The 25,502-nt window shown below is 44.2% G+C and overlaps 1 protein-coding gene across 4 annotated transcripts in view; it reads left to right on the top strand.

Annotated features, from left to right (window-relative positions):
• Positions 1-1,110: 1,110 nt before the first annotated feature.
• The window catches only part of LOC123766179 (protein Wnt-5b), a 99,293-nt gene continuing 74,901 nt past the window's right edge, over positions 1,111-25,502 (top strand). For 2 of the 4 annotated variants that reach the window (XM_045755113.2, XM_069321277.1), the window contains exon 1: positions 1,111-1,983. The gene's annotated coding sequence lies outside the window, so the exon portion shown is untranslated. Of the gene's footprint in view, positions 1,984-9,774; positions 9,939-25,502 lie in introns of those variants that run through there. The other 2 variants (XM_069321275.1, XM_069321276.1) reach the window with 1 other exon arrangement.

A 25,502-nucleotide genomic window follows, 5' to 3' on the forward strand; every position in this document is an offset into this window, starting at 1 on the left:
GTTTATCACAAACGTAAATGTCCTGATGATTTACATGTACATAGGCATCTTGTGGATAACTGTTACTTTTAACCCGACACACAGGCATGCATTGTGGAGGCCTCTTTGGAGGCAGCTGCCTACATAACTGACCATCATGACTGGACATAAGGAGGTGATAGCCGAAGCAATTTGAACCACCCCCCCACCGGCACCCGGATGGATTATGTCTGGTCGTGATGGTCAAGTGGATTAAGGCGTCCTGTACATACCAGTTGCATTGCTCCTGGCAGTATGGGTTCGAGTCACTTCTGGGGTGTAAGTTTTCGGTTATTTATATATAATATATTTATATATATATATATATATATATATATATATATATATATATATATATATATATATATATATATATATATATATATATATATATATATATATATATATATATATATATATATAATTATAAAATAATAAAACGCCTAATAGCCAGAACACATTACTTGGTCTAGTATGCAAAGCTGGATTTGCCTAACAAGCCAGGTTTTCCTGAAATTATGTATTTTTATGAATTTTGTTCTTGGACTGCTAACACTTTTCCAATTATGATTTCATTGTTTAAACTTGAGGTGAAAGTAATGTTGAAATATAACACCCACACACGTATGTCAGACCAATCCTGGAGTATGCAGCTCCAGCATGGAGTTAATATCTCTTCAAGCATAAAACTAAATTGGAGAAGGTTCAGAGGTTTGCCACCAGACTAGTGCCCGAACTGAGAGCCATGAGCTACGAGGAGAGACTACAGGAATTAAACCTCACGTCACAGGAAGACAGGAGTGCAAGGGGAAGACATGATCACCACATAAAAGATTCTCAGTGGAATTGATAGGATAAACAGACAATTTATTTAAGATAAGGGGCACACGCACTAGGGGACAGGTTGAAATTGAGTGCCGAAATGAGCCATAAAGACATTAGAAAGAATTTTTTTATTTGTCAGAGTAGTTAATAAATGGAATGAATGCATGAGGAAATGATGTGGTGGAGGCAGACTCCATACAGTTTCAAATGTAGATATGACAGAGCCCAGTAGGCTCAGGAATCTGTACATCAGTTGATTAACGGGTTGAGAGTCAGGACCAAAAAGCCAGAGCTCCACCTCCGCAAGCACAACTAGGTGAGTACACACACACCACTGAATCTCACAACACTGGAAGAAAGAAGAGTTAGTAATCACATGACATGAGACATGCAGCTATGACAGGGAAATCAGGTAAAAATCTCAGAGGAATTGACAAGGTAGATAAAGATAAACTGTTTATCACGGGTGGTACGCGAACAAGGGAATACAGGTAGCAACTGAGTACCCAAATGAGCTACAGGGACGTTAGATTTTTTTTCAGTGTTAGAGTAGTTAACAGATGGAATGCATTAGGCAGTAATGTGGTGGAGGCAGACACCATACACAATTTCAAATGTAGATATGATAGAGCCCACTAGGCTCAAGAATATGTACACTAGTTGATTGACAGCTAAGAAGCGGCACCAAAGAGCCAAAGCTCAACCCCCAACAAGTACAACTAGGCGAGTATAAGCATACACACACACATATATAATTTATTTATTTATTCACATCTATTCCGTCTCCGACAACAATGATTTAAAACGTTAAAAAAATTAATTAGCAAAGAAAATGGATTGTTCGGGCCGTTTTCTAACATGGCAGCTGACAACACCAATGTTGGTCATTGTGTGGTAGGACAGATGTCAGGAGGTGTCGACGCCGCTGTGTGCACACACAATGGTGCTTCCACCACTGCTGAAGAGTGTATCGGGAGACGTAGTTTGCGGGATTGTACTCGGCGGCCAGTCTGGAGAAGGGAAAGTATTGATAATGTTGTTGCATGTGAGGAGGGAAGAGGAAACAGTGGGCTGGCGTCCTCCTGGTCAGCAGAGTGCTGTGGACCCACCGAGTGCAGCCATTAACCTTAAGAACATGAGGTAAGTTGGAAGAGCCATATCTTGCATAACCCAGGTGACTGGATATACAAATAGGTAAGGTAACAGTGGTTGCCGTCGTCACCACTAAAGTACCCTGATGCCTACTCTGAACATAGACAAAAGGAGGCATCCAGCCTACCATCGTCCCTGCCCATAAGTCAACAACTGTACACAGTCGTAATAATGTAATACACAATTACATATATAATTAGTAGTTAGGAGGACAAACTAGGCTCAGGTGATAGTGTTCTAATGCGGCGGGTATCTTCCCTCTGGGTCAAAGGAAAGCCACCAAACAGTAGGATGCACGGCTAAAATATTTCAAAGAGATAAGCTTGCGAATAAAGATGGCGTCGTGTGTGTGTGTAGCCTCCTCCGGTCACTGGTGTGTGTGAGCATTGTGAGTAACGATGATTAACGATTCATGATGATGGTGTGGTGTAGTGAGTTGTTTAATTTCTGCTCTCAACAAATGAAGTGTGACATGCCTAATCAGCAATTAGTGTTAGTGGTGTGTTTAATATAGCATGAGTGCACAGTTTCTAGAATTGCATTTATATTCTTATACTGTATTGTACTTTATTAGTACATTTTTTGTTTGTTAGAAGAGGCAGAAATGCTGCTTTTCACGATAAGCGAAACTGTATGAAGGTTATAATAAATAAGACGAATCCAAATATTTTCACTATGGCTTATCATTCATGTCAGGTTAGATTACGCGGTTAGGCTCTGTTGGCAATTATTTGCATTTGAAGTACGTGGGAGAAGCATTCACAGAGTTGTGATTCGACCAGAGGACGTCAGATACGTCAGCGAAGCACTCGAAAAATGTTTGAGTGTCATCTGTTGAGCCATGTGTAAAGTGTTTTTATTCATAAACGAGGCTTGGTGGGTGGATTAACCGGTATTTTGCCTTTACTGATGAGGATGGTGTTGTGGTGCACTGATATGGGTGTCCTCGAAGTTAAAACACTTGGTAACGGCAGATGTAGTCTCAAATTGAGACTGATTCGAACATTTCTCGCAGAGAATGTCACAAGAAGATGGTCCATATCCCAATTTCAGGCTGTTGAAGCAGTATCAACTGTATGAAGGTTGAACTTTAGTTCATTTATAACCTATTGTTAGGCAAGCAAATAGTGGGTATAGCCTAGTCAGTAATCTCTACCCGACTTCAATCACAGGACGTTATTTGGCTTACATGTACTAAATACTGCTCACGTCACATGACGATTTACAATAGAAATTTAAGGTAATTGAATTTGGCTTATAAGTCCCTAAAATTATCCAGATTTAACATCTCTCACTATTGCTACATAATAAAAATACAACGCCAAAAAATATTTATTACAAATATTAAGTTTGAGATTTATTTTTTATTTGGTGTTGAGCTTATTTAAGGCCTTTCAGCCGCTTGACATTATTCTGTGCCCCACAAGAGCTTGGTTACCAACAAGAGAGCATACTTTAGTCCAAAACATAGGTCAAGAGCCCAAAGAAACCACATTAACGTGATGTATCAATGAGAAAATCAGTAGGAGTCATCAGACAGTCGAACCTGGCGTAGGATTCTGACCCGGGAAGGTGTCCATATGGTGTTCCTGGCTTAGCCGAATGATAGTGGATACGGTCTGGAAGGTTAGAAGCTGTTGCGGAAGGAAGGAGTAGAATTTTAGTTTAGTTTATTTATTATGCACCCCATACCCATCTTGTGGGCGGTATAGTGGAAAGGGTTACAGAGGCACATAATGGGCTCAGGGACTGAACCCTCCACAATTCATTTAGCTAAGCAGATTACAATTTTGATGAGCTAGTTAGAAAATTCAATACACATCGTCACATCAACAATGGGTTTCGAGATCAAGGATAAATGCAGGGAAGAAAAGCCTCGGAACCGGAGAATAAGAGAAAACGTGTCAAAGAAAACGTAAAAGTAGGGAACACTTGAGAAAAATATTCATAACGCACATCACCGTAGAATATTAGAAAAGTACCCATAAGTAGCCATAGAAAGAGGGACGGAGAAGGCCCGACGAAAAAAACTATTCTCTCAATACGTGGTGTTGATCTCGGCCATTATCATAATCAATACATTATCTCCTGTAACAAGAACAAAATCAGGGCTAATAATTGTAATAGTTTATATAATATAAACAGACGAAAACTACTGATCATATTCATATTACACTTCCATAAATGCTGATTTGCAATATACATGCTACGTAAATACGTTACATGCACTCGTGTGCCTGTGTGTTGGATATAATTAATTAAATGTTGTATAGATGGAGTTCATTCACAGGGTTATAACCACCCCCCCCCCCACGGAGCCGCCGCCCACCCATCGAAGCCGTAAATGCAAAAACTCTATTAAATTTTAAAGTCCAGCTGGAAAAAGATTATCAAGGCAAAAGGTGGGGGGGGGGGCCTTCGACAACCCGCCGGCTTCCTGTGCTCGTCGAGGCCGCTAGTGTTACTGGCCCTCAGGGAGTTAGTTCATATATTACGCGCCCTATACCCATCTTGTGGGCGGTAGTGGAAAGTTACAGAGGATAATGGGCTCAGGGACTGAACCCCAGAATTCATTTAGTTAAGTCTCCCCTCACAGTGTTCAAGAGAGAACTGGATAAGCACCTCCAAAGGATACCTGATCAACCAGGCGGTGACTCATATGTCAGGCTGCGAGCAGCCGCGTCCAACAGCCTGGTTGATCAGTCTAGCAACCAGGAGGCCTGGTCGACGACCGGGCCGCGGGGACGCTAAGCCCCGGAAGCACCTCAAGGTAACCTCAAGGTAGGTAAGGTAAGCAAGTTAGTCTTGATGAGCGAGTTACAAAATTCAATACATCGTCACATCATCAATGGGTTCGAGATCGACCACAAGTACAGTTTCTAAATTAAGCAACTGACATATGTGGAGAGCTAGTGTCACAATTGATATGTTTGTCCTGCACACCGCCCCCCATCCAGTGAGCAGCAGTGGATAGGTTACAATCACTTAGTTACTACCTACAGTAAACTGGGGATATTTGGCTAAGATTTCTGGTAGCAGATCATTTTGGATGAAATATTTACTCATCTCTGGAACATTTGTTACAGAATTGTCTCTGAATTCACGTATCTTGTCGCACTCCATAGTGTATAACAAATCACTGGTAACGGGAATTGCCAAAAATTTGGCAATACTTAATGAGATTGATAGTTGAAAAAAGAGAAAATGATCTAAATACCAATAGAACAAGAGAGCATGGGTGGATTCTCGAGAAACAAATGAACCCTAGAGATGCTAGAAAATTGTCTTTTATCATTATTACATAACAATGGGTATAAATTCGATAAGTTTAGATTCAGGAAAACCTGGGTAAATACTGGTTCAGTAACAGGGTTGTTGATTTGTGGAACCAATTACCGCGTACCGTGGTGGAGGTGGGGTCCCTTGATTGTTTCAAACATGGGTTGGACATGTATATGAGTGGGATTGGGTGGTTATAAATAGAAGCTGCCTCGTATGGGCCAATAGGCCTTCTGCAGTTACCTTTGTTCTTATGTTCTTATCTTTACCACCTTTAGGGTCAGGGGGGCCTGACAGCGCTGGGGATTCGTAGTCCTAAGGTTCCGGGTTCGATCCCAGGTGGAGGCGGAAACAAATGGGCAGAGCTTTTATTTCACCCTGATGCTCCTGCTCACCTAGCAGTAAATAGGTACCTGGGAGTTAAACAGCTGCTACGGGCTGCTTCCTGGGGATGTGTAACAAAAAGGAGGCCTGGTCAAGGACCGGGCCGCGGGGGCGCTAAGCTCCGAAATCATGCCAAGATAACCTCAAGATAGCATAAGAATAGTGGGAAAGTGGAATGAACTAAAGGAACAGTTGCTAGGACAAAGCTTTACAATGTCAACAGTAACATCCATGACATCAACTCCAGTCATAAATTTAGAAAAAGATTTGAGAGGAAAATAGGCCGGTAATTATTGCCTTATACCATCAGCGGCTAGAGGTACTGCTCGATCCTGCAGGCACAAATAGGCGAGTACACACACACACACACACACACACACACACACACACACACACACACACACACACACACACACGACTCTACAACACTCGGCAAGCGCCGGTGGCTATGTGGATAGCACACTGCACACGTAATCCTGTGGCCCTGGTTCGATTCCCGGCGTCGGCGAGAAACAAAGATGGGCAGAGTTTCTTTCACCCTGACGTCCCTGTTACCTAGCAGTAAATAGATACCTGGGAGTTAGACAGCTGTTACAGGCTGCTTCCTGTGTGTGTGTGTGTGTAAAAGAAAAAGAAATAGTAGTAACAGTTGATTGACAGTTGAGAGGCGGGTCGAAAGAGCGGAGCCCCACCCCCACAAGCACAACTAGGTGAATGCACAGCACAATCACACACAACACAGCTGTATAGAACAGTTGTCGTTGGCTATCACTCGTCTAGGGGGGGGGGGTTAAGGAGCCGGGAATGAATGTGACAGAGCTCATGACTCTACTCATGACTCTTTGATAACTTGACATGACACAACATGACAAAACTAGTCAAACAATTTATTTGGTTATTAATGACAAGGTTGTTTTCCTCTATCATTATAACACGTATGAACATAATGAAATTGCAGAAGCCAACTTCATCCTACCGACCCATGTGAGGAAGCTCGTATTTATATCCACCCAAACTTATTCACGCGTGTGTAACCTACGCTTGAAACAATCCAGTGTTCAGTCAAATGATGCACACAAGATACATTGGGATATGTTGTTACCGTTCCCCAGCTGGTGCTCCACACTTTTCTCCAGTTTACCTGGCCGCTAATGGTTTAGTTTACTGCTGCCAGTTTGGTATACCAAGAGTTTTGTGAGTGAAGTTTGAAATTTTGAAAATTAGGAAAGAGTTTGGTTAACCTTCTGAACAATTATTATTTTTTGTAGTAAACTTTGAGTTCCATCTATTTTTCATAATTGTATGATAATTGTTGGTTAATCAGAAAGCAATTAATTTCCAGCAGCGCCACAGTTCTCTGGTTGTTGAGTGCTGGTGTGTGTGTGTGTGTGTGTGTGTGTGTGTGTGTGTGTGTGTGTGTGTGTGTGTGTGTGTGTGTGTGTGTGTGTGTGTGTGTGTGTGTGTAGTGTCAGGTTGTCTGGTACAGTGTTTAGCGTGTTCTAGTGAGGCAGTGTGTGGTGCACTCTGCCTCACTAGACGGTGCGGTCACCACGTTCCTGAACAACATGGGTTCAGGGATGGCAAGTCCTGCCTCACAGGATTAATTGAATTCTACGACCAGGCAACGATCGCCCCGCGCTTCGCTTGCGATTTGGCCTGGGTTCGTATCCTTGCCGGGGAGGATTGACTGGGTAGCAATCCTTAACTCTGTACTAATCCTTAACTCCTCTGTACACCCATCAGTGAATAGGTACCTGGTTGCTAAACGATTTGGCAGGTCGTATTCCGTATTAATATTAGAGGACCTTTCCAAAACGCTGTGCGTACTAGTGGCTTTACAAGAATGTGAACTAATATATAACTATATTTTATATATATATATATATATATATATATATATATATATATATATATATATATATATATATATATATATAATAGTTTTTAACATTTTTACTAATTACCTTTAGTAACTTTTTGGAGCAATGAATTGATTACGTAACCTTCTAATTGATGCCAGGCTGGTGTGTCTTCTCATTATGAAGGTCAGGTGTGACCTCTGTAGGGGGGGGGGGGAGGACATGACCTCTGTAGTGGGGGGGGGGGGAGGAAAAAATGGCCTCCCGAAGAGCTCTTCAGGCGAGGATGTCCTCTTGGAAAACATTGTTCTGAAAATCGGCCAAAAGTTTACATTTTATACGAGGCTTAACAGCGATAGGTTTGGTGTTACTGCTTGCCTTGTTTGACCCACTTGTTGTAATGGCCAAACTGCCCGCACGTAGTTCAAAACAAAGACTTAGCAATGTGAGCCTTTATCGACCGACGTCTTCCCCAGGTGTGTGATTGTTCTTGTTGTTTTAGATTCAGCTACTTAGGACAAAAGTTCCAAAGTAGCACGGGCTATGGTGATCCCGTAGTGTACTTACCTGGCACAGGAGCGGGGCTGACCACACTCAGGTGTGTGACTTTTTCAGGAACTTTATTGGAGTGAAGGAGAGATGAGGAGGTAGCGAGCGAGGAGGGTAGGAAGAGAGTGGGAGATGGCCCGTGAGCGAACACATGAGAGAGAACAAACGAACAAGAAAGAGAGTGATTTACTAAGAAAGAAAGAAAGCGAGAGATGGAAGGAAGCGAGAGAGACAGAGAAGGGAGCTCTGGAGATTTTATATAAAAATATATATAATATATATATATATATATATATATATATATATATATATATATATATATATATATATATATATATATATATATATAAAATATATATATATATATAATAATGTGCTCACTCCTACTTTATACGCCTATACCTTTTGTGCTTATATATGGAGTTACTATAAATTAGGTATACTATTGAAGAATGTAGCAAAAATACCACAACTAGAAATAACTATCACAAATACTCAGGAAACGTGTATCTAATTGAAAATGATGTACTGCCAGAAATTTGAGTGACGAGTTTGTTTACTGAAAGTGTTGCCTGCTGTAGGCAGGTGAGTGCTCCACGCCGCCCACTGGGCGGGGCGCGCGAGAGGCAGGTCACTTACTTTAATATAACTAACTTGCCACAAATGTAAACTGCTTAACTTAGATAATGCTCTGGCCCAGTTTATTGGTCTCGTTATTTGACACAGAAGCCCGACACATTTGGGGCCCATAATAACCTAATTAAACTCGCTACAAGTATCACTCATTGTGTTAGGGACATGACGTTGTGTTAGGGTTGGGGATATAAGTCACGGATATGTTAGGTAGATGAAGAATGTGAATAGACCGTTAATATATTGATACAAAGCTGGTGTCGGAGTTATCAAGGCTGTATCTTGTGGGGTCCATCTCCGGAGCCTATTATGTGTCTCGGTCCATGTTTCCCGCCACCGCTCGCAGCACTGGTACTGTGTACATGCTAAATGGGCAATAATACATGAATACCAGGTTTACCCAACAATTAAATCACATAAATATACTGTTTAAACAACGACCTGTTGAATAAAGTCCAAATGAATAACCGGCGCTCATGATACACTCGGCAACATATCAATATTAGGTTCACAGCACAAACGTTTCTACCCAATTCTTCTCCAGGAAATGACACTGACACCCGCCTAGTTAACAATTCGGTAAGTGAAAGAGGTTAATTAGCGCGTGGGGCTGAACATCGTTGGTGGGTTAATGGGCGAATCATTAATGGGTGATCTGGGTTCGTAACCCTGGTAGGGGGACCGGGGGCGGGGCCATGGAGAACTCTCCCGCTGTGATGTAAGATGATCCCTGGCCGCTGATTGGTGGCTGCCACCCACGGGGCGGGGCCTCTTGAGATCTCCCGTATGGTGGACCAGCCTCATGGCTTCTCTCTCATATATGAGGAATAAGTCATTAACTATAAGTGCCGCTCGCACTCCATAAACAAGTACACAGTAATGCTCACAGACTTTTTATTTATAGTATCATATCTCCGGCGCAAATACGGTAAAGTTCATAATAAGTTATTATACAAGAAGCGTGTAGTGTGTGGGATGAGATAGGAGCGCCTTGGGCACCATGAGAGGGGTGAGAAGATGGTATTAAAGAGGTGGAGCAGTAGAGGTATGGGTGAGTGATGGGGGAGGTGTAGTGTTGAAGGGGGCAGGTGTAGGCGCAGAGGGCGAGCCTGGAGGCCGAGGGTACGGCGGCGGGCCTGCTGACCGCACACTTTGACGGCTTGTCATTCTGAGTTGCGTTACGGCCGCGTCAAGACGGTGGCAGCTCCTGCGGTCTGCTGGCCGTCGCTCCTGTGGCAGGTAAGAACCTTGTTGCTCATTCATTCGTGTCTCCAGCTGACCGCAGCGGATAATTCTTACCCCAGAAGGGATATAACATTCTACGGGGCTTGTGTAAGCCTAAGGTGCTAGGCGGCAGTGTAGCCTACGTTGAATGCAAAACTCTGACTTCAATATTTATATGAATTTCGACTTTTTGTTGAGATGTCGAGCTAATTCAAATACGTGATGTGTATGTCATATACAATTTGACTTTTTAAATCGTATGAAGTAAAAAAAAAACATGAAAATGTTTTAGAACGGAGTTTTTTCGGGTTGAAGTTGGTTGTGGCGGTCTTTAAAAGTTTGATATATTGCATGATATCTAAGTAAGACAGAAGCCTGGTGGGAGAGGTGGTGGCTCGTCCCACCCGACCATGTTCCTCTTGTCTAAGATTTAGTTACTGTGAACTAAAAGTTGCAAGTAGCACGGGTTATGGTGAGCCCGTAGTGGACTATCACCGTCACTTGCGTCGGCTCTACTGATTACCGTCTACAAGTGTGTGTCAGTTTGAGCGACTGTGGGTAACGCTTTATTTGTTAATTGGTATTTAATGGTCAGATGCCAGTGTTAAGCATGGAATATTCTTATTGAATAGTGCTCGAGACATGATTTTTTATTATATCAATCTTGTGCGTGTGTGTAATTGCGTCTGTATAATATCCAATAGAACTAAATACCTTTTAAGTATTTAATTTTGTACAAAGGAGCTCGGTTGAGGAGTAGTCACAATTAGTGTCAACTTCTGGCGGTGGCTTAGCAGACTGTTGTGGGTCCTGGTGGTGCAGCCTGTAGTGTGTCTCCTGGTGGTGCTGCAGCCTGTAGTGTGTCATTACCTAAGTGTAGTTACAGGATGAGAGCAAGGCTCGTGGTGTCCCGTCTTCCCAGTACTCTTTGTCACATAACACCTTGAGCTTTTTCACCTGGAGCTTTTTCTGAACTTTTCGAGTTTCCTTGTATGTTTCTTTAGATGGGAGCACCATGATGGGACGGTATTCTCAAACTGGTACTTGCTTAGTTGTATTTTCCTAGCTGTGCTTGCGAGGGTTGAGCTTTGGCTCTTTGGTTCCACCTCTCGGCTGTCAGTCAACTGGTGTACAGGATCCTGAGCTTACTGGGCTCTATTATATCTACATTTGAAACTGGGTATGGCGTCTGCCTCTACCACATCACTGCCTATGTCCCTGTGGCTTATTTGGGTACCAAGTTTCCATTTGTGTCCCCCGAGTCGTGCATCGTAGCTCATAACTCTCAGCTGTGTGCGTGTGTGCTTATATATATATAATGGCTGGTTATATCTCTTAGGTTATATATGTATGTGTACTCACCTAGTTGTGCTTGCGGGGGTGCAGCTCTGGCTCTTTGGTCCCGCCTCTCAACTGTCAATCAACAGGTGTACAGGTTCCTGAGCCTATTGGGCTCTATCATATCTACACTTGAAACTGTGTATGGAGTCGGCCTCCACCACATCACTTCCTAATGCATTCCATTTGTCAACCACTCTGACACTAAAAAAGATCTTTCTAATATCTCTGTGGCTCATTTGGGCACTCAGTTTCCACCTGTGTCCCCTAGTGCGTGTGCCCCTTGTGTTAAACAGCCTGTCTTTATCAACCCTGTCGATTCCCTTGAGGATCTTGAATGTGGTGATCATGTCCCCCCCCTAACTCTTCTGTCTTCCAACGAAGTGAGGTTTAATTCCCGTAGTCTCTCCTCGTAGCTCATACCTCTCAGCTCGGGTACTAGTCTGGTGGCAAACCTTTGAACCTTTTCCATTTTAGTCTTATGCTTGACTAGATATGAGTGTATGTATGCATGTGTGTGTGTGTGTGTGTATATATATATATATAATATATATATATATATATATATAATATATATATACATGTTATATATATAATACATATATATAAATAATAATAAATATATAATATATAAATGAATTGCCTACATTGTTCAAATTGTTTCAAACCAAAATACCGTGTACAGTTGATTTACATAATATTTGTAAAAATTAAAATTAAAAATGAACAGAAAGTGTGCTAAAGTCAGTTAATATAACAAGAAGCTAATAAAGCAGTTGCCATTGTTGTACCGAGACAGCTATTCATTGCTACTTCATCAACCTGAGTATATGCTGAATCATTCATTATAAGCAAACAGTCATTACCAGCTAATGGGACCTCGGTTTAAATTATTGGTGAGCTAATACTCATCTTGTGTACTCGCCTAGTTGTGCTTGCGGGGGTTGAGCTTCGTATCTTTGGTCCCGCCTCTCAACTGGTGTACAGATTCCTGAGCCTACTGGGCTCTATCATATCTACATTTGAAACTGTGTATGGAGTCAACTTCCACTGCCTAATGCATTCCAGTTGTTAACTACTCTGACACTGAAAAATTCTTTCTTACTGTCTTTGTGGCTCATTTGGGTACTAAGTTTCCACCTGTGTCCCCTTGTTCGTGTTCCACCCATGCTAAATATTTTGTCTTTGCCCACCCTGTCAATTCCTTTGAGAATTTTGTAGGTGGTGATCATGTCTCCCCTTACTCTTCTGTCTTCCAGGGACGTGAGGTTTAGCTCTCGTAGCCTCTCCTCGTAGTTCATACCTCGGTTCTGGGACTAGTCTGGTGGCATTTATTTACCTCTTATAAATATATATATATATATACACATATATATATATATACACAAATATATATATATATACACACATATATATATACACATAAATATATATATATACATATATATGCCTAATAAGCCAAGTTTTCATGAATTAATATATTTTCTCAATTTTTTTCTTATGAAATGATAAAGCTACCCATTTCATAATAAATGAGGTCAATTTTTTTTATTGGAGTTAAAATTAACGTAGATATATGACCGAACCTAACCAACCCTACCTAACCTAAGCTAACCTATCTTTATAGGTTAGGTTAGGTAGCCGAAAAAGTTGTTGGGTTAGATTAGGTAGGTTAGATAGTCGAAAAAACATTAATTCATGAAAACTTGGCTTATTAGGCAAATCGGGCCTTGCATAGTAGGCTGAGAAGTGCGTTCTGGCTACTAGGTACGACATATATATATATATATATATATATATATATATATTGTGACGGTAACGCGTTGGTGTTCGGCTGTTTCAAAAGCTAGGGGTATGGCCTCGTCACATAAAAGAAAAAAAAAGAAAAAAGCTGGAACTTTCGTCTGTGGTAAGGTAATGGGAAGACACACAAAACACAAGTAAATTTAACAATGAAATTTTAATTACGTTAGAAAAGCAAAACATGAATAAAATTGGACATAAAAATTGTAACAGATAAATCAATCAAACAAAATAATAAGAATAATCACTGGCAAATGAAAAGTTACGTTAATACAAGTGAATAATAGCAAAGTAAATATATTGGTGCAGGAATATTGGCTTCAAGCTGCCACCTCCCTTAGTACACGTAAGCCAAGGCTTAGTCTACCAATGAGACGTGTTAACTTGTGGAGAGCACGATATATTCTGCCTTCCTTGGGTCGCAGTAGCTCAGACATCAGCTTGTGTGGCGGGTGGAGGAGCAGGTGCGACAGGCACCAGCCAATCAGCGATAGGCAGGCGATGGACAAGCAGTTTGCCGGTTTGAGTGGCGGAGGTGGAGCAGGTGTCCCGGTGCTGGATACGTTTTGCTCTCTGGCAAAACTTGTTGTTGTACTTGTTGGATATATCTTCTATATTAGTCGTTTCTGGGACGTAGTTTGGAGGGAAGAGCAGGCTCAATCTCTCTTGAGAGATTATCGTCACAATATATATATATATATATATATATATATATATATATATATATATATATATATATATATATATATATATATATATATATATATATATATATATATATAATTACAAGTCTTACATTTGTACAGCCACTAGCAGGCATAGCGTTTCGGGCAAGTCCTTAATCTTAATTTTCCCTGGAATACGACCCGCCAAATCGTTTAACAACCAGGTACTCATTCACTGCTGGGTGAACAGAGGTTACAGTTAAAGATTTGCGCCTAATTAATCCTCCCCGGCCAGGATACAAACCCACAACCCGTCCTCGACTCGAGTCCATTCCATCCAGCGGTCGACCCCACAGACGCATTCATAATTTTTTAAATGCTGTTCATTCAAAACGGGAATTTTCTCAAATATAAATTAATATTATAATATATTAGCATATTGTGCATTTATAGGCATGTTAGGTTAGGTGTTTAGGTTCTGTTGAAGATTATTTGTATTTGTAGTACGTGGGTGAAGTATTTACAGCGTCGTTGTTTGAACAAAAGTCGTCAGTGAAGCACTTGTTCCGGAAGTGTTTCGACGTCATCAGTTGTGAGTCGTGTGTAAACCGTTTATCATTCATAAACAACTGAGGTTTGGCGGGTGCATGGAATGACTTTTGGGTCTTTGGCTGCAGGACGGGCTGTTTATAGAATTGTGATTCAACTAGAGGACGTGAGCGAAGCACTTGGTCGAGAAGTATTCGAACGTAGCCCGTCCTCCAAACAAAGAACCAAAAGTCATTCCATTCCAAGTGGTTGGGCACCATTCCTCCCCCCCCCCCCCCCACACGCCATCCCAGATCCTCATCCCTTCCAAGTGCTATATAATTGTACCGGCTTAGCGCTTTCCCCCGATAATTACCTTACTTTACCTTGGACACAATTAAAGTCTTGTATTTTGGTCTGGGTTCAAATCACCTCGTTTGCTCATGAAATACATCTCAAGTACCAGGGAAAATTAGGTAATGAAAATATCAATTTCACTGATATTTCACTTAAATATCAGTGCAAATAGGCAAGGAGTTGTAAGTGAGGATGTTACAAGATGTCGTCACATGACGCCAGGCACTCCTCAGTACTACACAACACACAGCGTTATCGCCCAATAACGCAGAACGGTGAGGTAAAGATCGGCAGGATAGTTGTGCTTTACAGCGACACAGACGTGAGCTGACATGAGTAAAGTCGCTGAAGATACTGTAAGTTGCTGACCATGATCTCTGCTGCCAGGCTTTACTTCCGCTTCACTTTTCCCAAACTGTTTTATTTTATTGCTGACATGTTTGTTCGGAGATCACTGTAAATATAGATAGATAACTTCTGTTTTGTTAGGTAAGAGCAATCTACGTTAGTTGTAGGCAATTAACGTCAAAGAAATTTGCATAGCGTTAGTTGAAGGCAGTAGGAGGTTAGTTGATGGGTAGGAGCAGTTGGCGTCAGTTAAGGGCAAGTAACGTTGGATTAAGAAAGTTAACGTCAGGTAACGGAAGGTAAGGCCAGGTTATCCCCGGTTAAGCAGGTAAGACGCCGTGACAGCCGCTGTGAAGCCAGCAGTGTGCGTGAGGACTTGTGGGACGGCTGAGGCTGAGTAATGTCCGCGGCCGACGTCCCGTGGCCAAGGGTGTGTGTGGGTGTAGGGCCCGCCAGGGGTGTGTGTGTGGGTGTAGGGCCCGCCAGGTGAGGAGGTTGAGTAATGAGGCTTTACTCTGAGTCACCTTCTCCCTGGTGCTTCTTCACCTCCGTGGCCTGGGAGAGGGGAACGGGGTGGGGGTTGAGGCCGCACGCAGGTACGGGAACAGACTGGCCCATGAGTGTGTAAGTGAGCGACTCCTGCGAGGAGGCGCGTCTTGACCAGGGAGAAGATCAGACTGGGAGTCGTCAGTAGCGCTCGGCTCCCTGCTCTCTAAAAGAATATTTGTAAAGTAATAATGAACTAGGTTGCGACCTTTCCCTGGGAAGAAGTGAGGTGTGAAATGGGTTGGTGGTGTGCGAGGGTGGTAGTACACCCAGGGAGCTGGTAATGAGACTAGCGGGTGTCACCATAGTGTGGTGTGTCGGTGCTCACGTGGTGACGGTCTCAGTGTGGTACACAGCCCAGGCCGGAGTGCCACAATAGGCGAGTCATGTCTCAAGTACACAGCTTAACTTTAAATAAAACACTTTAATTATCACATCAAATAGGATAAGAGCACGTTGTGCTGGGGTTGTATAGTGCAATATATATACTTTCCTCCAGTATGTTCCATATGTATATTATTTGATATCTCGTCGTCTTTCTAGCGAATACATTTGGAGTGCTTTGAGACCATCCCAATAATTTAGGTGCTTTATCTCGTCTATGTGTGCCGTATATGTACTCTGTACCCCTTCTATTTCAGCAATCCTCTCCTGCTCTGAAGGGCGAAGTGAGTACTGAGCAGTACTCAAAACGGAACAGCACAAGTGATTTGAAGAGTACAACCATTGTGATGGGATCTCTGGACTTGAAAGTTCTGTACACTTGTTGGGGTCTTCAGCGCCTCCTCCTCCTCACCCACTTTGTAAAAGAAAAATAGTATTATTTGAAAAACTAATTACATATAATTCTTGTCTTGTGTTGGATCAGATCAGGTCTGGGTCAGGTTCAGTTTAGATCAGGCCAGGTTAGATCAGGGGCTAGGCTAGAGTAGGTCAGGTCTAGTTTAGGTTAGATCAGATATAGTCAGGTCAGGTGTCGTGCTAACATAACGTGAAGCCATAGTCAAGGTGCGGCCGTTCTCACAAGCACAATTAGCAAGTGTTCCGTATTGTGAAATAATAAAGTTTCTTTATTACAGATTAAAGTTTATATATAAAGCCAGGTGAGACCCGGCTGTCCATACACTGTACCGCCTGCACATGGGGCAGAGTCCCTGGTGCAGGCTACAGGTGTGCACCAGGTGTTTGTCGTTTTTGTTGGCCTGTTCCTGGAGGAGTTTCAGTTTTTACAGGACTCCTCTTAAGTATATGGTCACGCTACTGTGGCCAGCTGTACCCTGATAGCGGTTCCACACTGTCTCTGTACTGTTATCTTGAGCCCCGACCCTCCCCTTGCCACCCTTGGCCAGACCCACCCCTGGCCAGACCCAACCCTCTGGTAGCTGAGTGGACAGCGCGCTGGACTCGTAATCCTAAGGTCCGGGCTCGATCCCCAATGATGGCAGAAACAAAAATGGGCAGAGTTTCGTTCACCCTGATGCCCCTGTTACTTACTGTTACTTAGCAGTAAATAGATACCTGGGAGTTAGACAGCTGTTACGGGCTGCTTCCTGTGTGTGGGGGGGAGGGGGAATAGTTAGTAACAGTTGATTGACAGTTGAGAGGCGGGCTGATAGAGCAGAGCTCAACCCTCGCAAGCACAACTAGATGAATACTTCTGGCAAGACTACGAACCAAGACCCAAGCTATAGTCAGTTTGCCAAATAGGGCACCTGGTCCTAACAGTCTAATGGATTGAGGACCTGATCCTCAAAGAATCAAATTGGATGAGGCCGCGGACCACTCTTCACCCGGCGACACAATCTATACACATTAGGAGCAGGTGCAGGATGACCGTGGACGTCGTCCCGCCTAACACACACACTGATTACCTGATTAACACCTCCGGGCCCGTCCCCCCACACCCCAGCTCCCCTGGTGAGGCAGCAGGTGACTGTGAGACCTCCCCCACACCCCCAGCTCCCCTGGTGAGGCAGCGGGTGACTGTGAGACCTCCCCCACGCCCCCAGCTCCCCTGGTGAGGCAGCGGGTGACTGTGAGACCTCCCCCACACCCCCAGCTCCCCTGGTGAGGCAGCGGGTGACTGTGAGACCTCCCCCACACCCCCAGCTCCCCTGGTGAGGCAGCAGGTGACTGAAGAAAGAACTAAGGTATTAATGCTTAGCAATTCCAAAATAATTACAATGCAATTCAAACATATAAATGACATAAAATGTATTTATCAGATTAAATAATAATTTGGCAGTTATCAAACATTTACGCAACCACTTACGAAACCTGTACATCTGTCAACAAACATGACTGTTTACATTTACTAAGGAGTTTACGAGCGTGGACACTTCACAAACCATTGTTATTATCGTCATAAACAAGCTCGTAGTGCTTCAGAGCTCATCAGCTGTTTGATGAATGTAAACAACGCCGTCGTGCTTGAGTGACGATGCACAGGTTTCGGAAGTTGATGCGTAAGTGCTTGATGAGTCTTGGTCGGGGTGTGGAGGGCGTGACTGGAAGGCCAAGAGTGTGCAGGTGAGGTGTTGGGTGGGGGGGGGGGGCGGAGAGGGATGGGAATCCGACACAAATGTGAGAGATGTGTTGTGTGTGACGGGCAGCGGGACGTTTATGGCTCCCAACAGTTATAATGAGTCCCTGTTGACGGGAGACTGATCCTGGTTCCTTCCACCCTCCCTCCCTCTCCCCCCCTTCCCCCCCCCCTCTCTCTCCCTCTCCTCTCTCTCTCTCTCTCTCTCTCTCTCTCTCTCTCTCTCTCTCTCTCTCTCTCTCTCTCTCTCTCTCTCTCTCTCAGCAAATGCAATGAAATGAAGATAGGTGTAGGGAGCAGGAGACCAGATACAAGGTATCATTTGGGAGATGAGATACTTCAAGAATCAGAGAACGACCTGGGGGTTGATATCATGCCAGACCTGTCCCCTGAAGCCCATAGCCCCTCACAGTTTATCAAGAGGATAAAATCAGTGGCATATGATAGGTTGGCCAACCTAAGAACGGCTTTAGAAACTTGTGTAAGGAATCATTCAGAACTTTGTATACCACATATGTCAGACCAATCCTGGAGTGTGCAGATCTAACATGGAGTCCATATCTAGTCAAGCATAAGACTAAACTGGAAAATGTTCAAAGGTTTGCCACCAGACTAGTACCCGAGCTGAGAGGTATGAGCTACGAGGAGAGACTAAGCGAATTAAACCTCACGGTGCTGGAAGACAGAAGAGTTAGAGGGGACATAATCACAACATACAAGATTCTCAAAGGAATTGATAGGGTAGATAAAGACAGACTATATAACTCAAGAAGCACACGCACAAGGGGACACTGGTGGAAATTGAGTGCCCAAATGAGCCATAGTCATTAGAAAAAAACTTTGTTTAGTGTCAGAGTAGTTGACAAATGGAATACACTAAGAAGTGATGTAGTGGAGGCGGGCTTCATAAACAGTTTCAAGTGTAGATATGATAGAGCCCAATAGGCTGAGGAATCTGTCCACCTGGGAGCCGGTCGGCCGAGCGGACAGCACGTTGGACTTGTGATCCTGTGGTCCTGGGTTCGATCCCAGGCGTCGGCAGAGAAACAATGGGCAGAGTTTCTTTCATCCTATTCCCCTGTTACCTAGCAGTAAAATAGGTACCTGGGTGTTAGTCAGCTGTCACGGGCTGCTTCCTGGGGGTGGAGGCCTGGTCGAGGACCGGGCCGCGGGGACACTATAAAAGCCCCGAAATCATCTCGAGAGAAGATCTCAAGATAACCTGTTGATTGACAGTTGAGAGGCGGGACCAAAGAGCCAGAGCTCACCCCTCCTTCCCCCGCAAGCACAACTAGGTGAGTTCACACACGTTAAGTGAGAAGGTGGTGGAGGCCAAAACTGTCAGTAATTTCTAAGCTTTATATGACAAACAGTACTGGAAAGACGGGACATCTCTCATCCTGTAACTGCACTTAAATAATTACAGTGAGAGCGCGCGCGCGCAATCACGGAAGGTATAAAGTTTGAGAATTTTAGTGGTAGAATGTTGAGTGTTGGAGAGCGGCGGTGTATGTGTAGTGTGGGCGAGGGAGGTGTGGACGCTGGTGAGTGGCGGGTGTCGCCGCCGCCGCCACTGATACCTGGTTATCGCTGACCCCCCCCCCCCTCCCGCCAGGGGAGGAGGAAGGGGTGCACCATGCACCGGGAGGTAATGGAGCGGGTTATAGTAGAGGGGAGACTTACTCACCTTACGTGGGGGGGGGGGGCACAGTCAATGTTTAACTACTCGGTGGCCAAAGGAACCCTTTCTCGTGTTTATATTGCATCTACTTCACTGTTTCTCAACATTATGTCGCTCCCGAATGTTATTGCTTGAAACTAGTTCTTGCTCGTGTATGGAATTTATGATGGTGAGTGTCTGCGCTGGTCCCTGTGAACACACTCGCCGGGGTCGGCCTCAGAGGCACCTCTTGACCTAAGTGTCTCTCATCTGCCCAGTTTGGAGCCGTGTAATTGTGTTCGTAGGTCATTTAATTTGATTGTGATGGTGTTGATATGAGAGGCGCAGCAGGTGTTGTGCTTGTCCAGTCAGATGGCTCTCCGCTCAGTGGTGTGGCTGTTCCCTCTCACTCGTCCAGCACCAGAGCACCAGGCACTCCCTCTACCAACACCAGGCTTCAGCTGACCTACCAGCCGCCACACATTATAGCTTTGGGAAGCTTTGAGCACCAAGTATTGTGTGTGTGTGTGTAATTTAAGAAATTTAATAGACAAGTTCGGCAGGATATTTTGTGTCGGAATCCATGTTAGTTTTCCATTAGCGTGTTTTGGTCCTCAAAAAAATTAACATGTTTAATTGCTGTAATTATTTTTCCCTGACACCGATGTCGAAGTAATTATTATGATCATTTACCGTCATCTTTCTTGAGATTACAAAGTAGTCGTTAAGGCTTGGAGTCTTTAGATAATTAGATTATTACTTTCTTGAGCAGGTGTGACACTCGCCAGGTAAAGTTATTATGAGGAGAAAACTCCGAGTCAAATCAGAGGTCACGACCTCTCCGGAGGGTGTAGTAGCACCTCCACAGATCTTCAGTATCAGCTAATGATACTGGTTATGGCTCCAAAGGGCCACCACTTACGGGCTATTCATGCCCGTGCCACCTTTTGGGTGGCTTAATCTTCATCAGTCAGTCAATCTGAGTCAATACACAAGTTGTTGTAGTGTACCAGAAGTCTTGGCCAAGTGTCCAGAGTTTACTTACTCTGAGTAATGGCCGTGTGTGACTGCCCAGCTGGTTGGTAACTGCAGGATTGTGGAGCAGGATTTGTACCTGTGAAACTGACTCCCCACAGATGTAAATCGCCTTGTACAGGGACTGTTGTGGGGCACCTCACAGATTGTCACTCGTTCAGTTAAATGAACTATGGTGTTCAGTTTCTGTGCCCATTATGTGCCTCTGTAACCTTTTCCACCACCGCCTTCGGGATGGGTATGGGGTGCACAATAAATGATTGAACTTTTGCTCAGGTGTAGTAACACTTCTTCACACTTCCTGTTAGTGGCTTCTCTCCAGTTTAACTTCTAACATGTTTTGACGTTGAAGCTGACGTGGTCTCATTATATCGTTCACTTGGGATGCTCAGTGACAACAGGCGGCGCTTTATTTGGAAATGTTACTCATATCCTACGTTATTCATATTGATTTAATATACGTAAATAAAAATCTCGACTTTACAAACCTCGCCGCTTAATATTCGGTCAATATATTACAACAGTTTAGTGACGCTGGGAACGCTTGGGAGGACAGACTGTTCCACCCCCCCCCCCTACCACCTACAAGACGCCCCCCCCCCCCTCTATCCAGCACCGAGAGCAACTGGGTGTGTGACGGGTGGTGTGTGACGGGTGGTGTATGACAGTGTGTGGGGTCCGCTTGGTGACCCGGGCCACGGTAAGGTGGCCGTCTGGTCCTGTATGGACCAATTACCTCCGCTCACCCGACCATTGGCTTAAGTAATGGAATTTGGTGAGGAACTGGCGGTGGCAGTTGGGGCGGCCATCTCCGGCCAGATTACCGGAGGTCCGCCTTACCTGCCCCACAGACCGGCCTTTTCCGGCTCCTAGTTTGGTCCTTATACGTGGCCGCCTGCTGTCACTATCCTGCGGTGTGTGTGTGTGTGTGTGTGTGTGTGTGTGTGTGTGTGTGTGTGTGTGTGTGTGTGTGTGTGTGTGTGTGTGTGTGTGTATGTGTGTGTGTGTGTGTGTGTGTGTGTACTCGTCTAATTGTACTCACCTAGTTGTGCTTGCGGAGGGTTGAGCTTTGTGTGTGTGTACTCGCCTCTGTGCATGCAGGATCGAGCTATAGCTCTTGGACCTCGCTTTTCTAGCCGTTGGTTGTCTAAAATTGTATTTTTCTGTTTTAGTCAAAAATACTTATCTTGTATTGTTGCAATTTCTGTTGTTCCATCCATCAGCTAATTATCATTTCTGTACCCTCTTTTTCAATCAAATTTATGCTTTTATCTCAATTAGTTTTAGGTTTTAGTCCAAGTGTTTTTCCTCACACCTTGTCCGAAACGCTGCGCGTATTAGTGACTTTAGACATATGTATTAGCTCTGTGTAGAAATCCAACATTCTCTTTATAACTAATTTTGAATGTATGTACTTTTACCCGAGTAAACATCTTATCTTGATTGTTGCCGCCGAAGGCGGCTAGTTTATTGTGCACCCCATACTCATCCTGTGAGCGGTAGCGCAAAAAGCATTACAGAGGGCACAAAAGGTCTTTATCAGACCTCATCTTAGATTATTACATAAACAATTTCGAATCTAATCTAATGGAATGACTCCCGGCCTATTTATCATGCCTGCTTTCAAAGTTATGATTGAAGTGAGCCTTTACAATCTGCTCCTTTAGGTCATTCCATTTATTCACCATCCTTACGCTAAAAGAAAACTTTCTAACATCTGACACATCTTAGTCATAAGCTTCAATCCGTGCCCCCTTGTTCAATTGTTATTCATTGTGAACATTTCCACTGTTTCCACCTTGTCAATCCCTCTAAGTATTTTATACGTCTGTATCATGTCCCCACTCTCCCTCCTCTTTTCTAACGTCATCAGGTTTAGTTCCTTCAGTCCCTATCATAAGAAGTGCTGAGGTAGAATTATAGAATTCTGTTTGCCAGAATGGGAGGGATTACCTGGTACTTTCCTATGACACTTCGGCGCCCCTACTACGCTTCGTTGATGAGGTGTTGGAGTGCTGGAGTGTGACGAGTGTTCCATACTCACCCTGGCCGAGTATGGACCAGGGTGAGCCCGGAACCAACTGTGTGTTACAGCCTTCATATGGACTTTATTGATGAGTATTTACGTGCATGTTGAGTGAACATGTTGCAGATGCGAGTCAGCCTAGGAGTGAAAGATGGTTTATAAAGCTATATTCCAGGGGGAAGGCATTGCCAGCATGAAGCTGTTAATAGCTGAGCGCCTTATGTTATGGGTGCCAATTTGTCGTTGTCCACGAAGTTGAGCAACGTGGAGAACCTTGAAAATTGTTCTCTCTGTCTCTCTCTCTCTGTCTTACACACCTGGCCAGGTGTGTGCTGTGGAGGCAAGAGTAAGGAAGACTTGGTCTACCAGTAAACTAAAAAATTACACATTTTGGGGTGCAGGATAAAGCTCAGTAGAGCATTAAGAACATAATAAAAAGTTGCAGTAAGATGAGAGGAGTCGGTATGTAGCGAGGAAGTGTCAGCGGTGAGGCTGTGAGTGGCAGCTGCCTCCTCCTGCCACGGTCTGACGGCTCAGTGGACACCGCTCTGAATTCGTCGTCCTATGGTTCTGGATTCGATCCGCCGGCGGAAGCGGAAATAAATAGGCAGAGTTGTTCACCCTGATGCCCCTGTTCACTTAGCAGGAAATAGGTACCTGGGAGTTAGACAGCTGCTACGGGTTGTTTTCTGGGGTGTAACAAAAAAAGGCCTGGTCGAGGACTGGGCCGCGGGGACGCTAAGCCCCGAAATGATCTCAAGATGACCTCCCTCGTGGCCTGACAAGGATCCCCCGCGGCTGACATAACTGACACTTTATGGCATTCTTTTATTGGGTGGCGAGAGGTGGTGATGTGCGGGGTTGTGTAGTGGAGGTTGATGGGATTGATGTGCGAGATGGTGGCGGGGTTGACTTTAGAGGAGAGGGGGGGGGGGGTGTGGTGGTCACACCTGGGGCTCGGAGACACCGCCGTAATGGACGGACACAAAAACTTGTTTATCTTGGGCCGGCACATGACGCGGGCGGCGTGTGGGAGGCGGCGCTGGCAACACTGATGCCATAAAGGTGCTCCATGCCTCTACCTGGCTCCTATGATCTCCCTCCCTCCCTTCTTCCCTCCTACCCTCCCTCCCACCCTTCTACCCTCCCTCCCTTCCTGTCATCACTTCCCCACATTATTGCCCTCACTTTGCCTCCTTCCAAACCATAGTATAGTAGTTCTCGTTATAAATAATTTACCTTAATGGAATAATATCAAGATTTTGCGATTTACTGATATTTGCCAATAATCAACAACAACAGGTACCTTGAACACAGATCTATGAGGAGTGAAAACTGAGTTCTTAGGCGGAAGTAAGAACAACATAAGAATAAGTGTAAGTGCAGAAGGCCTATTGGCCCATACGAGGCAGCTCCTGTTTATAACCACACAATCCCCACTTATCTCCCAATCAAGAGGGAGAGATCATGTCACGAGACCCGTTGTGCCGTTCTTCCCGGGAGGTGGTACAGTTCATCGTATAGAACAGTTCTACGGTGTACACAACACAGTACCGTGACCGCGCACAGTGCGCTCCACTCTTGCATTTATCCAGTCCTCTCGTCGTTTCGTAAAAGAGGAAAACGCCGGAATTTGTATTTCCATAAACTGGCACTAGAAGTGTGTTGACATTGAGCAGAAAAGACAATGCCATGTGCTACAGGCACCCTGACACACTCTGGGGGTGCTACAGGCACCCTGACACACTCTGGGGGTGCTACAGGCACCCTGACACACTCTGGGAGTGCTACAGGCACTTGTACACACTCTGGGAGTGCATAAATTCGCTGCCTGTTGGACCGGCTTCCGAAGACCCATTATTTGTCTCATTGTCATAATTTGCTGCGCCAATCAAATCAAAAACATTATTCATAAATTTCTTCTGTTTTCAATTCTAATGGATATAATTTGACCAAAATTCTAGTAATCAGACTGGAACCGGTTTTGATGTTCATTCCGTTTGAAAGATAAAGTTTGGACTTACTAATAATGTAGTTATTACTGTCATTTAAGTAAAGCAAGCGAGAATGATCACGGTGGGTTAAAATCACTTCTACTTCAGGCCAGGTGTTGTGTGGTCCGGAGTTATCTTGTGCAAGAGCATGCAACCCTGGACGAGGTTGCACGCTCTTGTGTCGCCAGTCTTCACCTGACTATGGAATACACATATACTTTTTTGTGACTTTGATTGACAAGAGTGGCATGTTGCAATTACTCGACACCCATTTTTTTTTTTTTTGGAAGAACTTATCGGGTGTTCATATAATAGGCGGGAAGGTGTTAATGGGTCTTCAACAACTGAATATCCCGGGACATGTGACTGATATAACTATCTACCTCCACAATATGGATAGTTCTACCAGCACAGTATGGAGACTTCTACCACCGCAGTATGGATACTTCTACCGCCACAGTATGGATACTTCTACCATGATTGGCAGTTCTGTTTATGCACATAAGTACAGGATTTCCCATCCTATACTTATGGGAATGGGAAAGCCGAAGGGAAGACGGGTGACAGATGTTGACCACCGAGCCATGACATGCAGCCCGTCTCGGCACAATACGTGTCAATACTTGCAGTAAGTCACTGGGATTGTCTTGTGTCTTGTGAAACTTGAGCTGTGATAGCAGACTTTTAAGTTCACCAAGCCATTGTGTCGCACAGACTTGAGATTGCCTCACCACTGA

The sequence above is a fragment of the Procambarus clarkii genome, chromosome 9 (genome assembly GCF_040958095.1).
Source record: "Procambarus clarkii isolate CNS0578487 chromosome 9, FALCON_Pclarkii_2.0, whole genome shotgun sequence".
Classification (NCBI taxonomy): Eukaryota; Metazoa; Arthropoda; class Malacostraca; order Decapoda; family Cambaridae; genus Procambarus; species Procambarus clarkii.